At 47.1% G+C, this 6,467-nt stretch overlaps 1 long non-coding RNA gene across 1 annotated transcript; it reads right to left on the bottom strand.

Annotated features, from left to right (window-relative positions):
• Nucleotides 1-394: 394 nt before the first annotated feature.
• LOC309870972 lies at nucleotides 395-4,880 on the bottom strand. The gene is made up of 3 exons (XR_014314911.1): nucleotides 4,829-4,880; nucleotides 1,688-1,816; nucleotides 395-937 (listed from the first exon to the last, which is right to left on the bottom strand). It is a non-coding gene; the product is annotated as an uncharacterized lncRNA (long non-coding RNA).
• Nucleotides 4,881-6,467: the final 1,587 nt, after the last annotated feature.

Genomic DNA, 6,467 nt, shown 5'->3' with positions numbered 1-6,467 from the left:
TGAAAAGTGTATTTTAGAACAGTGGTTCTCACAAAGTGGTCCTAAGACCAGCAGCAGCAGTGCAACCTGGAAATTGTTAGAAATGCCCATTTCTGGGCCTCACCCAGACCTACTGAAATGACTGTCCCCGTGGTTCTGCAACTGTTGTAATAAGCCACCTAAGGACTCTGATGCATGCCTCTCTTTGGGAGCCCTGCTCTAAAATCACACATGTGCACATGCACGCGTGCACACACACACACACACACCACGCACACCCTCCCTGTGGGGTGCCTTTTTTGGGAAATAATGCAATAACACATGGAAGAACCAGGGTAGTCAACAACTAGAGAACTCCTGCAGAGAGACAAGTGAACAGAATCTGAGTCATCTGAATTCGGAAAAGAGACCCAGTTCACGGTTTCTGTATTCAGCCCATTCCGTGGACTAGCTTCCTGACAGGTCTTTGAAAAATGAGGTCCCCACAAACAGAACAGCCATCTCTCCCTTGAATGTTTCCCTGGCTGCAGCAATTAAACCGCCGAGCAGGAAACTGGACCTGATGTTCTGTTAACCCTTTGTCAGCTGAAGCCCCCAGGTGATCTGTCTCACTGGAGAGATTTTCTTCTCAACTTCTCTCCCCCCACCGCACCACAATGGGAAAAGCTCCTAAACCATCACCTGGTCGAGTTTTTTTGAGTTTTGAGTTTCGTTTCCCTGTCTGTGTAATCGAAACAGCCAGGTCAAAGGTCAGCAGAGGGGAAAGGCCATTACAAACTAAATGTGGCTGCTGCATCTCCTTGTGCTTCTCCTTGGTGTCATGAAGACAAATAGCAATCGAAAAGAAAAAAAGTTCTCCCAATGACGTTCTCCTTTCTCATCAGCCTCTGAGCATTTCGTAACGAAGTAGGCTCAGCCCCCTACGAGCCTGATGGTCTTCAGCCTGAGCAGAGCCTCCCTGGAAATGACCAGAATAGTGTCGATGGGTTCATCTCTCTGAGCACTTTTGTCCTGGCGTCCTTAAGCTCAGGTCTTTGCCCCAGCCCAAGTCCTCCCTCTTACCACTTAATGACAATATCAGACAAACACATGGCCTTCAGGGCCAGGCAGGACTGGGCCACTGGGCCATCACTTCTTGGTGACAGTGGTGTGTCTCCCCCTTTGTCTTTTTTTTTTTTTTAATTTATTTATTTGACAAAGAGAGAGAGATCACAAGTAGGCAGAGAAGCAGGCAGAGAGAGAGAAGGGGAAGCAGGCTTCCTGCCGAGCAGAGAGCCTGATGCAGAGCTCGATCCCAGGCAGAAAGCCTGATGTGGGACTCGATCCCAGGATCCTGAGATCAGGACCTGAGTGAAAGAAGAGGCTTACCCCACAGGTACCCCTTCCCCTTTGTCTTTTAAGAACATCCATTTTCTTATTGTCCAAATACGCCTGATAGATTTACTCTGTAAATTTTTGATTCTAGACTGGCATCTCCCACCATTTACCGTGGGATTTCTCAGCCAATTTGATGTGAATTTAAGCAAAATGTAATTTGTTTTTTTTAAGCCACATGCATTAGAACCAGTTAGTCTTTATTATGGAAAGACAATCCTGCCTTCCCGTTTCTCCATTTCTGAAATTGAGGTTTTTATTTTGGTGAACAAAATGGGGCCATCCCAAAATATCCAAATATGTTTCTTTAGAGATGAGAATCCCCCGTACTCACCCGAAGCTGATTTTTGTGAGGTCTTTCTTGTTAAAAGCATAGTGTTTTGCTTGCCAGATGCCCAACGGCTTTTTTGGATGATTCGATATTATTTTCAAATGTGAGTTTCAGTCATGTAAAGCATGAAAACTGAAATAGAAATATAAGAGGTAGAGATATCTGATTTTACAGTAAAATGAAGATTTATTAATCAAATTTGGATTTCTACTCTGTTGATGCAGATGATAGAAGAAAGAATTGGACTCCTGCTTTTAAATGAAAATATGTGTATACACCAGCCAATATGGACCCACTTCTGTCGCATAAGGGCTCAATGAATACGATTTCTCTTCTCCTGTCCCTGTCAGGTGAGCGATATCCCTTCCACATGCCAAGAGACAGCCATGCTAAAGAGTAGACAGGAATCAAAACTGTGGTCAGTGATTTCTCACATTGGCCTGTGGATATCTACAGGCAGGGTGGGCAGGCAGGGTTGGCGGGAAGGTTAGCAGAGTATCTGCAAAACTCTTAAATTCATATGTTTGTGCTCTGTGCATTGCACAGAGATGGATTCAACACTATCTTTCACAGAGTTCCTATTCTTTCTCAAATACTCATGTACACAGTTATTACAGAAATAAAACACATATTTGTCTATAATCATACAAAATGAATTGTAATTTTTTGGACATGCTGCATTTTTCCCAACTGCTATCAAGGGATGTCTGAGGAATTTTTTGAGTTCAAGATTTCCTCATATTCACAAACAGGGAGCATTGCTATTCGATAGCATATGGCTGAAGGGGCTTCCCAGGGCTTCCCAGGTATGGTCCCAAGACTCTGCGATACTATTTAAAGTGCAGATTGCCTGGCCCCATCCCTGGCAGTCAGGATTAGGATTCCCAAGGGGAACTGGAAATCTGTCTTTTAAACAAACTTCCCAATGCAAGTTTTTCCCATGCATTGGCACCGGAGAACCATGGGCTTAAGGGAATACCTTCATACCACCAGGAATCAACTTCAGAAGGTCAAAGCTTTGTGTTTTCAGTTTCACCTGAAGATGGAATCTGTCCTTCCTCTTTAAATCCTTGCATACGGTCCAGAGACTTGTTAGAATATCTATCAATCATGTCAGATAGTCTATTGACAGTTTGAAAGCACGGTATCCCTGCTGGAACTCTCAAACAGCAAGAAAAAAAAATGGTTTTGGATCATCTACAGATGTGGCTTAGTCACATGACTGTTTGCCTGGATCGGTGTGCGCTGAAATGCCACGTAAATGAAATTACAGTGGGCAGAGGAGCTCGGATCTGAAATCATTAGTGACTCCTGGGGGCATTCACCTGATTTGTGTGTATTTAAATATAATCTTCAATAAAATTAGGAAACCTTTACCACCATCTGTGTTGCCATAGCAAAGTGCAGGCGCAGCAAATATCTGGCCTATGTGTTAACACCCCCTCTCCAGCTGCATGGCGGCTGGACATGTCTAATCAATTCCAGCAGTCCTTTCCCTTGAACCAAGATAGCTATGCCTCAAAGTCCCCTGCCCCAGGTGACTGTTAGCAGATGGGATGACGGGACAATGAAATCTATTTGCTGCGTCACGATGGACAAAGGTATAGGCTCTGCAGTCAAATGGGATTGGAAAGCTCAAACCCCAGTTTTGCCACGTGGAAGCTGTGGGACCCAGAGCAGGAGAAGTCGGCTGTGGAGATACTACAGCAGTCTCATTGTCCTTTGCAGGAGCAGGGTGATGGTCTCGTTTTACAGGATTGTTGCAAAGGTGACAGAAAGAACCCAGGTGACTTGCTTGGTGTTCCTGGTTCACACTGGGTACTCGGTACAGTTTAGGTGCTATGAATTTTAAATACAGCTGGAAAAGAAGCTGGAGTGATGAACACAAGGGGAGAAGAGCCCATTTTGAGAGACAGCTTGGGTTCTATAAGAAGCGTGGAGAACTTTATAGCAAAGTGCATCCTTCCTGCAACCCCTTCTCTGGGATGATGGCTTAAATGGCCCACATTTATTGAGAGCTTAATAAATTCCAGAAAGCGTCTTAAGCACTTTATGAGGAGTAACTAATTTAATCCTCACAAGAACCCTGTGAAGTCGATGTTCTTATCACCAATTTATAGATGAGGCACCTGAGGCATAAAGAGGTGCAGTAACTGACCAGGGAGGCAGTTAGGCCTGTGCTATTCACAGTGAGCACCCCCACCCCCTACCCCCCCTTCCCCCACCTCCCCGGCCCAAAGCAAACTCTCAGGCCCCACCCTTAAGCCCCCTATCCCTAAACCCTGTGGGTGGGCCCAGAAGTCTTTGTTTTCACAACCCCTCCTGGTGATTCTAGGTTCCTTACCCTGACAGATGGAGGAGCAAGGGTGAACCTGTGACCAACTTGGGGGCAGCCAGAGGAAATTAGAGAAGCCGTATCCTGTTCAGGACCTGTGGATGCCTTTCCACAGACTTTTCATTCCCATCTGTATCTCTTCCAGTTAGCATCCTGGAATTCTGCGTGACTTTTTTCCTGTTTAGGAGGAAGATTGGTTGGCTTGGGCTATAGTGTAGGAACTAGTGTGAAAAGCATCCAAGTCTCTTTGAAATCCCTGCTCTCCTTACTTTATGCAAAGGCGAGTTCCTGCATTTCCCCCTCTGTGCACCCTTGCCTTCTCCCTGTCCTTCAGTTCGGCTCAATAACTTCTGACCATCAAGGAAGGTATCAAGGGGCGCCTGGGTGGCTCAGTGGGTTAAAGCCTCTGCCTTTGGCTCGGGTCGTGATCGGGGTCCTGGGATCAAGCCCCTCATTGGGCTCTCTGCTCAGCTGGGAGCCCGCTTCCTCCTCTCTCTCTGCCTGCCTCTCTGCCTGCTTGTGATCTCTGTCTGTCCAATAAATAAATAAAATCTTAAAAAAAAAAAAAAGGGAAGGTTTCAAGCCCTCTCTGCTACATGAATTCGAAAGGGCCTTAGTTGGAGGCCTGCAGCACATATTAGAAATTACAATAAAAATCCAAATGTGTTAAGAAGCCCAGTGCTAAGGATTGCCCAGTCACTGCTTCTCTGAATCTTTGTAAAGATCTTAATGTGGCTCCCATTGTTACCCACCCCCCGCCACCCCTACCACCCATCCCTGACCCCCATGCGCAGGAGAACACTACTCACCCTTAGCTTTGGGAGGGATCTCACCTACCCAGCACGTGAGCCACGGGGCCAGAATTCAACTCCAGGTCTGTCTGACACCCAAACCACTCTCTTAGCCACACACTTTATGAGGAAAGATGGATGGAAATCTGAGGTCACTGACGTCACGAAGGTGGAAAAGCCAGAACCCAGCTAGAGAGCAACTGGCTGCTGGGATTTAGGGACTTTTTCTGGTGATTTCATCCTGATCTGCTTTTAGCTCCAGCACATGAACATGAACCCCAGAAAGCTGTCTAGCTCGTGTTTGTTGCCTGGGTTCCATCCGACAGCTCTTTAGCTTCAGAAAGACGGGGGAAACTGCGTAGACCTGTGTCCTTTGTGGGATGTCCTTGTGGGGTGCTCTGGGGAGCCCATCTCATGACCCTCCTGTGAGCTGGGAGATGAGAGAGGAGCTATCCCCAAAGACCGCGTGTCCTTCCCCAGTGACCTTTGGGGGTAATGTGCACTTTGGGGAAAGAGGAAAGATGGAAAGGGATTCTCTTTGAGCCTGAGCACGTTGGCTCATGCCTGTGTGTTGCTTTCCCGCCACCTCTCTCACGGATTTGTTGGCTTCCGCCAACACAATCTGGGAATACAGGAATACCCCGTCACAACACATTAAAAAGGACATAATGGGGTGCCTGGGTGGCTCAGTGGGTTAAGCCGCTGCCTTCAGCTCAGGTCATGATCTCAGGGTCCTGGGATCGAGTCCCGCATCGGGCTCTCTGCTCAGCGGGGAGCCTGCTTCCTCATCTCTCTCTCTGCCTACTTGTGATCTCTCTCTGTCAAATAAATAAATAAAATCTTTAAAAAAAAAATAAAATAAAATAAAAATAAAAATAAAAAAATAAAAAGGACATAATGAAACCCAGCCATGGGTTGCCCTGTATTTCTGGAATGCAGCCAGCCCTGCTTTCTCTCGTGTTGGCCATATAGACCTTCCCTAGCTTGCTTTTTGCTTCTCCGACTCCAGTCTCCTTCACTACAGTGTTTCAGCGCCCTGTGTTCATTCCAGACTTCCTTTTCCTAACAACCAACATTGGACCTTCATCCCCAGGCCTCACTCTCGACCTGCTCTGTGAATGCTTATGAAGTTGGTCCCGGGGCCCATGCGCCCCATCTGTGGTGGGGGCTGTCACAGAGTTCTAGCGCTGTGCCAGAGCAGGGAGTTGGAGGGTGGGGGATCAAATACCTTGTGGCGTGGAAATTTCCCAGCTCCCAAGATCTGGACAGTGGATCTGAAACTTCAGAGTAGCTAAGAATCTACTGGGGATTTTGTTAAAATGCAGATCCTCAAGTCCCTTCTCCCTGAACTCTGACTCAGTAGGCTTGAGGTAGAGCCCAGGAATCTGCATTTTAATGAACAGCTGGAGAGTTCCTAGGCTTCACTTTGGAGAATAGAGGTTTGCTAGAGGCATGGTGGTGCCAGACCATATCACACTCAGCCTTTGGTTAGTAGGAGACCTGAGAGAGTTTGGGGGTTGGATTGGGGGGCTGTTGGGAGGCCGGGGGTGGGGAGCAGTGGTGCCAAACTGATTCCCAAGCTGGGAGCATCAGACAGTACTGTGGGAATCAGGGGAACAAGATGGCGATGGGCATCTTCATACTCTTCCTCCCCTTC

The sequence above is a fragment of the Mustela nivalis genome (genome assembly GCF_964662115.1).
Source record: "Mustela nivalis genome assembly, chromosome: 8".
Classification (NCBI taxonomy): Eukaryota; Metazoa; Chordata; class Mammalia; order Carnivora; family Mustelidae; genus Mustela; species Mustela nivalis.
This window is presented reverse-complemented; position numbering and strand designations above follow the sequence as displayed.